The following is an 11,586-nucleotide window of genomic DNA, read 5'->3' as shown; positions in this document are numbered from 1 at the left end:
TGCCTTCCCATTAATTTTGTGAACGGGTGTATTCTGAAGGCCTTTCCTCTAATATTACTGGGATTTCAACCACTGTGAGAATCTTCCTCTGCATCAGTAATTAACTCTTTCTTCTAATTCCAGTAACAATTTAAAACGCATCAACACCTGTCTTATGATCTCTCCCCTCACTCACAGTGACAGCCTAATTTCGTGTTTCTCAGACTCAGGTCACAAACTGTAAATCAATTTAGTGGGCCACAACCAAAGGAAACACAATTGTGTAGAAAATATCAGAGAGTTTTACACAGATGCTTACCAAGAGCTTCACACACTGTAACGAAAGTTTATATTTAATTTTCTGTGTCTGTGTTTGTATCTGCATACTCCCATGCTCACTGAGTCTCAATGTAAACTAAGCTAAATTTCTTATTGTGGTCACAGTCAAAATCCACTGGAAGAGCAGTAGCCAAGCAATGAAAATGAAAGCTTTAGAGAAAAACTCTGTCCCTCTTTCTTTGCTGAAAATAAAATCCTATCTGAAACTACAGTCATTCTTATCTCTCCCTGGGATCTTGGATTCAATTTCAGTGAAAGATGTATCTTCCTCCAGTTCCAGCTCATAGCCCCTCTATCTGTACTATGAATCCTATAGCCCTACCTACTTGAAGATTGACTGTCAGATTTATCCTCAACTTTTGCTTCATTACTTTCTCTTTACCTCCAGTACATGAACATGCTCAAATCTCTACTAACCTTAAAATATTTATCTTCCTTTATTCTCACATACTCCCATGGCTACCAGCTTGCCACTAGAACTTTCTCTCTTTAATGGACAAGAATCACTTACCAGCAAACTGAACAATTATGCCCATAGTTCTTTCAATGGCCACGGTCATCAGTGGTCTCTATTGCCCCTCTCAAAAAACAAATGTAACTGATATCTCACATGGCGAAAGTAAACAAATCTCTGTGGATCTCACAGAGGATTAGGTTATTGATCTCACTGCTTAGTAACAATGTCCTCTCAGTTACAGATCACACCATGTGGCTCTTAAAGTAAATTGACTCTGCCTCCACCACCTCTATCCAGTTTTCTTTTTCCATCCCTCCCCAACATGCAAGTGTCAGGTCAGCCTCTTCAACCCCATCCTATGAGCTCCACACACAGCATATGCTCACTTCTGCTTTAGGAACTTTGTTCATCCTCTACCCTTATCTAAATAATCTAAACCTTTCCTCACTCTTGAACCACATTATAGTATCCTTCAATGTTCAGATTAAATTCAACTTCTGCTTTGCAACATTAATATTCTATAAACTTCTGAATAAGCATCATATCCTGTGTTTGAAATATTTATGTATGCGGTCTGCTTTTTTGTGTGTGGTTCTACCACATCACCAGTTAAATTACAATTTTGTAGAAAAATATAGCAGAAATATTGTTAATGATGTAAAGTGTTCATATTTTTGGCTAAAGAAAGCTTAGTATCCTTAATATAATTATGTTAAACCTGCATAAAACAAAAGTGAATGTGAAGTTCAATACAATTTAAAAGCACTCGCAGAATGATGATGCACTCGCAGTGGTGAGGCGGGTTGGAACAACAATTGGGAGATAATTGTATATCTTTGCCATCTACTATCTTCTTTTTTAGACATGGTTGTGAGGAAATGGATCAAAAAGTGAATAGATAAGGATCAATTAGGTCCATCTTCTAAGAAAGTCCTTTTCATTTTCTTATCATGATTGTATTAATAACAGGTACTTTAATTCTTTTCATGATTATATTAATCACTGGATACATAGGTTTCCCCTAATGTATGGGGGTTGAACTGTTCCATATGTCCAGGCAGAATTGGAGCATCCTCTCTTAAGGTGTGTTTAAAAAAAAAAAAAAAGGGTTTCCTCATTCCAGAGCTTAGTGGACATAACCTGACCATGTCAGATTTGACTGACAATGATGAAAGAAATTGTCCAAGAAATTAGAGGTTTGGGAAAATACACAAACCCAAACCTGGAAAGGTTTTGACAAGGACACAGTAGATGATGCTATAGAAAAGAGAAAACTATAAACAGGCTGATAGATGGCCACATGAAAAGAGAGAGCCTCCTTGAGTCTGACAGAATGGGCAGTCGCTTGGAACATCTGTGTTAGAGAATGACTGAAGCTTCCTAAAGCAGGTTTGACTACATCTTGTTTGTGGTAAAAATAATTTTATATTCATCTAAAAGCAAAACAAACTGTTACAAGAGACAAAGGATGAGACTATATAATGATAAAAGGGTTCAATTTATCAGGAAGATATAACAATTAGAAATATATGTGCCCAACATTGGAGAACCCAAATATATGAAGCAAACATTGACATAATTTAAGGGAGAAATAGATAGCAACACAATAATAGTAAGATATTTCAATACCCTATTTTCAATAATGGATAGAACATCCAGACAGAAAATCAATTTAAGAAACTGACTTGAACCACACTATAGACCATATGGACCTAACAGACACACACAGAACATTCTACCCAACACATCAGAATACACATTCTTCTCAAGGGCACACAAAATATTCTCCAGCATAGTTCACATATTAGGTCATAAAACAAGTCTTTTTGTCCTTGTGATAGTCCTTGCCTTAGTTTACTGAGAAACCACTCATAGGTGGGAATTGAACAATGAGAACACTTGGACACAGGAAGAGGAACATCACACCACAGGGCCTGTCATGGGGTGGGGGCAGGGTGGTGAGGGATAGCATTAGGAGATATACCTAATGTAAATGATGAGTTAATGGGTGCAGTACACCAACATGACACATGTATACATATGTAACAAGCCTGCACATTGTGCACGTGTACCCTAGAACTTAAAGTATAATAAAGAATGAAAGAAAAAAAAAACAAGTCTTAACAAATTTAACATTGAAATCACCCCAAGCATCTTTCTGAGCACAACAGAATGAGACTAGCTATCAATAATGTAATTAAATCTGAAAAATTCACAAATACACTCATTCATCACTTAACAATAGGGACAAGTTCTGAGAAATGTGTTAAGTGGTTTTGTCATTGTGCAAACGTCATAAAGTGTACTTCTACAAACCTAGAATGGTATAGCCTACTATACATCTGGGCTATATTGGATAGCCTATTGTTCCTATGCTACAAACATGTACAGCATGCTACTATACTGAATACTGTAGGCAACTGGAATACAATGGTAAGTATTCATGTATATAAACACATTTAAACATAGAAACAGTAAACATATGGCATAAAAGATAAAAAATGGTTCACTTGTTTAGGGCACTCATCATGAATGGAGCTTGCAGAACAGGGAGTTTCTCTGGGTAAGTCAGTAAGTAAATAGTGAGTGAATGTGAAGGCCTGGGACATTACTGTACACCACTGTAAACTTTATAAATACTGTGCACTTAGGCTACAATAAATTTATTTTTAAAAATTTCTTTAATAATAAATTAAACTTAGCTTACTGTAACTTTTTTACTTTATATACTTTTAAATTTTTAGCTTCTTGACTGTTTTGTAATAATACTTAGCTTAAAACATAAAAACATTGTAGAGCTGTACAAAAATTTTACATCCTAGGCCAGGCGCGGTGGCTCACGCCTGTAATCCCAGCACTTTGGGAGGCCGAGGTGGGTGGATCACGAGGTCAGGAGTTCGAGACCAGCCTGGCCAAGATGGTGAAACCCCATCTCTACTAAAAATACAAAAACTTTTATATTCTTATTCTATAAGCTTTTTCTATTTTAAAAATTATTTATTTTTTCTTACTTTTAAAATTTTTGTTAAAAACTAAGACACAAACACTAACATTAGCCTAGGCCTTCACAGGGTCAAGATTATCAATAATCACTGTCTTCTCCCTCCATATCTTGTCCCATTGGAAGGGGCAATAACGTACATGGAGCTGTCATCTCCTATGATCACAATGCCTTCTTCTGGAATACCTCCTGAATGAACTGCCTGAGGCTGTTTTACAGTTAGTTAACTTTAAAAATATATATGTAGAAGTATACTCTAATATCATGATAAAAAGTACAGTATAGGAAATCTTTTATCATCATTATCAACTTTATATACTATATATAATTGCATGTACTATACTTCTACATGATTGGTAACGCATAGGTTTACACCAGCATCACCACAAACACATGAGTAATGCATTACGATATGACATTAGATGGCTACAAAGTCACTAGACAGTAGGAATTTTTCAGCTCCATTGTAATATGAGACCACTGTCATATATGCGATCCATCATTGCCCAAAACATTCTTATGTGGTTCATGATGGCAGATGGAAATTAAACAACACCAACAATTGGGTCAAAGAAGAAACTAAGAGGGAAATTAGCAAATATCTTGACACAAAAATGAAAACACAGCATACCAAAACTTATAGGATGCAGCAAAGCAGTCCTAAAAGAGAAGTTTACAGAGATAAATACTGACATTTAAAAGAGAGAGAGAGAGAGAGAGAGAGAGAAAGATCTCAAATAAACAACCTGACATTAAACCTTAAGAAACTAGAGGGAGGCCGGGCGCGGTGGCTCAAGCCTGTAATCCCAGCACTTTGGGAGGCCGAGACGGGCGGATCACGAGGTCAGGAGATCGAGACCATCCTGGCTAACACGGTGAAACCCCGTCTCTACTAAAAATATGAAAAACTAGCCGGGCGAGGTGGCGGGCGCCTGGAGTCCCAGCTACTCGGGAGGCTGAGGCAGGAGAATGGCGGGAACCCGGGAGGCGGAGCTTGCAGTGAGCTGAGATCCGGCCACTGCACTCCAGCCTGGGCGACAGAGCAAGACTCTGTCTCCAAAAAAAAAAAAAAAAAAAAAAAAAGAAACTAGAGGGAAAGAAGAACAAACTAGGCTCAAAGTCAACAGAGGAAAGACATAAACATTGGAGCAGTAATAAACAAAATAGAGAATAAACAAGTAAAAAATCAATACAAATTGGTATTTGAAAAGATCAACAAAATTGACAAACCTTTAACTAGAGCAGCTAAGAGAAAATGAAAAACAAAACAAAAATCAGAAATGAAAAAGGAGACGTTATAACTAATGACTTAGAAATAAAAAGGTCTAAAAGAAATTACTATGATGCGAGGATAGTTTAACATTCAAAAACCAATCATTGTGATATATCACATTCACAGGCAGAAGGATAAAAATTACATGATCATCTCAATAGATGCAGAAAAAGCATTTGACAAAATCCAACACACTTTTCTGAAAAAAATACTTGACATTCTAGGAATGCAAGAAAATTGTCTCAACAATATACATGCATGTATGGAAAGTACACAGCTAACATTGTACTCAATGGTGAAAAACTGAAATCTTTTCCTCTAAGATCTGAAACAAGGCAAGAATATCCATTTTATTCACTTCTATTCAATATAGTATGGGAAGTACTAGCCAGAGAAATTAGACAAGAAAAAGAAATTATAATGTCCATATCAGAAAGGAAGAAGTAAAATGATCTATGTTCACGGATGACTTGATCTGTAGAAGACTCTAAAAATTCTACAAAAAAAACCTGTTATAGCTAATAAATGAATTCAACAAAGTTGCAGGATACAAAATCAACCACAAAAGTCACTTGCATAATTATACACTAACAATAAATCATCTGAAAAATAAGAAAATAATTCTATTTACAATAGCATCAGAAAGAATAAAATACTTAGGAATAATCTTAACTTTAAAAAATTAAAGACATGTACACTTGAAATCACAAAACCTTGCTGAAAAAAAATTAAAGAAGACATAAATAAATGGAAAGACATCTCATTCATAGAAGACTTAATATTGTTAAAATGTCCATACTATCCAAAGCAATCTACAAATTCAATAGAATCCCTAACAAAATCTCAATGGCATTATTAGCAGAAATAGAAAAACAATTCAAAATTTATATAGAAGAATAAATGGCCCCAAATAGCCAAAACAATCTTGAGAAAGAAGAATAAAGCTGGAAGCCTCATACTATCTGACTTCAAAATATATTATAAATATACAGTAATAAAAACAGCATGGTACTGGCATAAAAACAGACAGAGATAGAATATAGAGCCCAGAAGTAAATCCAGACATGTATGAATAAATGACCTTTGATAAAGGTGCCAGAACTACACAATGGGGGAAATATAGTCTCTTCCATATAGTCTCTTCCGTAAGCAGTACTGGAAAAACTGGATATCCACATGCAAAAGAATGAAACTGAACCCTTATACAACACAAAAATCATTCAAAATGGAATAAAAACATAAAAATAAGACCTGAGACTATAAAACTTCTTTAAAAAACACACACAAGGAAATCTTCACAGCATTTGTTTTTGCAATGATTTCTTGGGTATGACACCAAAAGCACAGGCAACGAAAGCAAAAATAAGTGAGACTACCTCAAACTAAAAAGCTTCTTAACAGCAAAGGAGACAATCAACAGATTGGAAATAGATAGGCATGTAGTGGCATCATAATTATTTAAATTACCACCCAATGTTACTTGTGATTAAGTTCTCTATTGATGCAAGTGTGCAGGGTGACCAAGTGACTGCTGTAATTTTAAGTACCTCAAGGACAGAGGGGTGAGATAGCTATACTTAACTGTATTGGCATTTTATACAACAAGGCCCAAGGCCCTAAATTCACAGTGGCCTACGTGATGGAAGAAGTATTTGCCAAACATCTATGTGATACCTGATAAGGGATTACTGTCCAAAATATATAAGATATCCATAAAACTCAAAAGCAAGAAACTAAGTTTTTTCAAAATAAAAAGTTGGGCAAATGACCTGAATAGGCATTTATGCAAAAATATATATATGGCCAACACCATTTATGAATGATGTTATAACATATGAAAAGATGCTCAACATCACTAATCATGAGAAAATACAAATCAAAACCACAAAGAGATCTCACCTCTGGCTTGGATGTTCTGTATGCTCCAAATTTCATGTTAAAATGTGACTTCTTATACCATCTCATGCCAGTTAGAATGGCAATTATTAAAAAGTCAGGAAATAACAGATGCTAGAGAGGACATGGAGAAATAGGAATGCTTTTACACTGTTAGTGAGAGTGTAAATTAGTTCAACCATTGTGAAAGACAGAGTGGCAATTCCTCAAGGATCTAGAACCAGAAATACCATTTAACCCAGCAATCCCTTTACTGAGTATATACTCAAAGGATTATAAACCATTCTACCATAAAGACACATGCACACGTATGTTTACTGCAACACTATTTTCAATAGCAAAGACTTGGAACCAACCCAAATGCCCATCAACAATAGACTGGATAAAGAAAATGTGGCACATATATACCATGGAATACTATGCAGCCATAAAAAAGAATGAGTTTATGTGCTTTGCAGGGACATGGATGAAGCTGGAAGCCACTATTCTCCACAAACCAACACAGGAACAGAAAACCAAACAATGCATGTTCTCAATCATAAGTGGGAGTTAAACAATGAGAACAAATGGACACAGGGAGAACATCACACCAGGGCTTGTTGGGGGATGGGGCAAGGGGAGGGAGAGCATTAGGAAAAATACCTAATGCATGTGAGTCTTCAAACCTAGATGATGGGTTGATAGGTGCAGCAAACCACCATGGCACATGTAAACCTATGTAACAAACCTGCTCGTTTTGCATATGTATCTCAGAACTTAAAATTAAAAAAAAAAAAAAAAAAAAAAAAAAACCCTCTTAGAAAAAATAACATTCGGGCTGGGCACGGTGGCTCATGCCTGTAATCCCAGAACTTTGGGAGGCCAAGGCGGGTGGATCACCTGAGGTCAGGAGTTCGAGACCAGTCTGGCCAAGATGGTGAAACCCTGTCTCTGCTAAAAATAAAAAAATTAGCCGGGCGTGGTAGTGGGCACCTGTAGTCCCAGCTTCTCAGGAGGCTGAGGCAGAAGAATCGCTTGAGCCTGGGAGGCGGAGGTTGCAGTGAGCCAAGATCGGGCTACTGCACTCTAGTCTGGGCAAGAGTGTGAGACCCTGTCTCAAAACAACAAACAAACAAACCAAAACACTTAAATGTATTAATCTTATCCTAAATTCTTTTACATTTTATTTTATACTTATAGAAGCCTTCTCATGTATCACATAAAATTCTCATGCTTAAAAATAATGTGACTTCCAATGTTGGAGGTAGGAAAGTAAAATGGCACAGCTGCTATGGAAAACAATATAGAGGTTCCTCAGAAAATTAAAAATAGAACTATCATACGATCCAGTAATCCCACTTCTAGGTATTTATCCAAATTATCGAAATCAGGCTCTTGAAGATATCTTTGCATTCCCATGTTCACTGCAGCATTATTTACAATAGCCAAAAGGTGGGGAAAAAATCTAAATGTTACCCAACAGATGCGTGGCCCAAAGTGGTGGTATATACGTACATATTATTCAGTCATTTAAAAGAAGGAAATCCTGTCATATGCTGCTACACCATGGATGAGCATTGAGAATTTTATACTAAGTGAAATAAGCCAGTCACAGGACAAATACAGAATGATTCCACTTATGAGGTATCTAAAGTAGTAAAACTCTTAGAAGAAAAAAATAGAATGTTAGTTGCCAGGTGCTGAGGGATTAGGGAAATGAGGAGTTCCTATTCAATGGATATATAATTTCAGTCATGCAAGATGAAAAAGTTCTAGAGATCTGCTGTACAATAATATGCATATAGTTAATAATAATGTAGCTCCTTCTAGCAAATCTTACCTCTGTGTCTTTCAGTGTTCCATTTTTATCTTTTCAGTCCTCTAATAACTTTTAAAAATTTCCCTATATTAATTTTCCTTGGTGAGTTTTTCTTTTCTGGACAGGATATTGACAGACACAAGACTTGGTACTAATAGTGATATCAAAAAAAAAGATAAAATGGGAATCTGAAATTGATGTGGGCATGACCCTAGTCTTAAACACACTGCTGAACTTCCATCCAATGGAGAATGGCATGTAATGACATCACAATTAGTTACTACTCAATGTTGATTACAGTGAACTGCCCTATTGACAAGTGTGTAAGGGGATGAAGTGACTGCTGTGATCATTACTATGAGCACCTCAAAGACTGAGAGGTGAAATAGCTGTATTTAACTATACTGGTAAATTTACATGATGAGGCCAAAGGCTTGAAATTCACAGTTCAAACAGAGCTTATAATGGTGGACCTAAAAGAATCTCTCCTTTGTTTTAGCCATACAACCAAGCTCACTGAAAACAAAATTTAATTGGAATGCTTGCAGAGTCACAATATAAGTTGAATACATAGATATGCCAAGGGAAAGGGAAGAAACTGATTGAGAAGGGGGAAAACCTTGAGACTTGAAATAGAGAATTCCTGGTGAATTTGGATGACTTTGAACATCTAAACATTCCAAAATATCCCTGAGTCTCCTGAGAAATACCCCTGAGAAAGAATGCACAGCTCTCCTGTCTGAGAAGTCTATGCACCTCAAGCTTGAGACCTTATAATGAGCTCAGCTGGGGAACTTATCCTGAAAAGGGATGCCTAGACTCCTCAAGACATACTCCTACCACCCTTTATTGGCTCTAGAAGCAAACAAGAATCAGATCTCAACATGCTCAAGAGCAAAAAGTTTCAAATCAGAATTGGAAGGAAATAACTTCTACTCCAAAATATTTGCAACATTTTACTAATTCATATTAGCCAAAGAAACCATATTAATAACAGAAATGAAGCAGGAACAAAAATAAAGAGGATAGACTTCATAGAATGAAATTCAACAGGAATTTGTATTTAACTAAATAGCTTCAAAATATATAAAGGAAATTGTAAGAGATATAAAAGGATAAATAGAAAACTTCAAAGTCTACTTGTTGGTATAACATGCTTCATTCAGTTATATGATAGAACATTCAGTAACTGATAGAACAATTTAAAAAATAATTAGTAAGGAAATACAAAGCTTAAGAAATGTTAATCAAATTAATCTAATGTACACATGTAAAACACCCAACAATTGCAGCACAGTTATGAAGTTCAAATGTGCATGGGACATATACCAAAATACATAATATCCATGGGCATGATAGAAGTATCAGCACATCCTAAAAATAAGAATTGGCCAGGCATGGTGGCTCACACCTGTAATCGTAGCACTTTGAGAGGCTGAGGCAGGCGGATCACCCGAGGTCAGGAGTCGAGACCAGCCTGACCAACATGGTGAAACCTTGACTCTATTAAAAATACAAAAAATTAGCCAGGCATGGTGGTGGGCACCTGTAATCCCAGCTACTCAGGAGGCTGAGGCAGGAGAATTGCTTGAACCTGGGAGGCAGAGGTTGCAGTGAGCCTAGATCACACCATTGCATTCCAGCCTGGGCAATAGAGCAAAACTCCATCTCGGAAAAAAAAAAAAAAAAAAAAAAAAAAAAAGAATTGCACAGTGTATGTCCCTTAATGACTATGGAATTTAAAAAGAAAACTATATAAATACAAAGAGCTATTGACAGAGCAGAAGCATCGTTGTCTTGTACAAGCATCACCATTTTAAGGTTCACCTTGATAAAAAACTGCCTAAATCCAAAGGGCATCAGCCTAATGGCTAAGGTCAGCATGACCATAAACCACAAATCACATCTCCAACCAGAAACATTCCAACCATAATATAAACCCCTCCCCAACCGGAGACATGCCAGCCCCGAGATAACCTCCCCTCCAGCCAGAGAGATGTCAGTTCCAAGACAACCTCCCCTCCAACCACAGACATTCCACCCTGCCATAAATTTCTCTCTAACACAGAAACATTCCAAGCCTGTGATAAACTCTCTCACCCTAAAACCAATAAAAACTCTCAGTCCATAGGAGCAAGCACTCCTGACCAAAATCGACCAGAAGCCCCTCTCAGGTCTATTCTCCAAAATAAACCTATCTTTGACTGTTGAGTCACTTTTCATGTTTCTTTCCTCTTTCTTTACTTCTTACATTTGGTGCCAAAACCCAGGATGGGTATTGGCGATACAGGCTGTCTTGCAACCCAAGAAGCAGTGGATAGCAGCTGCTCACCCTGCTGGATCCTGAGAGCCTCTTGCCACCTACCTCGTCTTGTCTCTCACTTCACTTTTCGAGCAATTTGCATGAGGAGGACAACTAACCTGAAGGGGACTGTGAGGGTTCAGGTTGGGGCTACTCTCCAGTGAGCCCTCAAAACCTTCAGGTCTCAGGAATCCACCTCTGACTACCCATAATGGGTATTTCACTTTCTCCTCTCCTCCTCTCTCATCTTCCCTTCACTCTCTTTCTTGTATGGCTCCAGTCCAAGAGGCCCTTGCTGATTCAAACCAGAACATCCAATATCAGACACTAATTCACCCAACTGGTAAGATCTGCCCTCCCCTGGCATTCTTACAGTACCTGGGGAAAGTTAGGTCTGCTGTCCCAGTCCTTGGAGGACCAGTGGGACTAAGCTAGAAGAAATCTTGAGTATGCCCAGTTTCTTCTTAGCTTGACGTCCTCTTTAGAAAGAGGATTCCAGGTTTCTGTCTTTTGTCTGGAGACAACTGGAAAACAGACACCC

At 37.2% G+C, this 11,586-nt stretch overlaps 1 protein-coding gene across 2 annotated transcripts in view; it reads right to left on the bottom strand.

Moving 5' to 3' along the window:
* The window catches only part of ADAM20 (ADAM metallopeptidase domain 20), a 36,027-nt gene that overhangs the window by 13,415 nt on the left and 11,026 nt on the right, over positions 1 to 11,586 (bottom strand). The window contains exon 1 of one of the 2 annotated variants that reach the window (XM_050797350.1): positions 8,765 to 9,751. The exons of the other annotated variant lie outside the window; for it this stretch is intronic. The gene's annotated coding sequence lies outside the window, so the exon portion shown is untranslated. Of the gene's footprint in view, positions 1 to 8,764; positions 9,752 to 11,586 lie in introns of those variants that run through there. 2 annotated transcript variants of the gene reach the window in all.

The sequence above is a fragment of the Macaca thibetana genome, chromosome 7 (genome assembly GCF_024542745.1).
Source record: "Macaca thibetana thibetana isolate TM-01 chromosome 7, ASM2454274v1, whole genome shotgun sequence".
NCBI classification, from domain to species: Eukaryota; Metazoa; Chordata; class Mammalia; order Primates; family Cercopithecidae; genus Macaca; species Macaca thibetana.
Note: the sequence above shows the minus strand (reverse complement) of the source record. Positions and strands in the feature narration are given on the sequence as shown.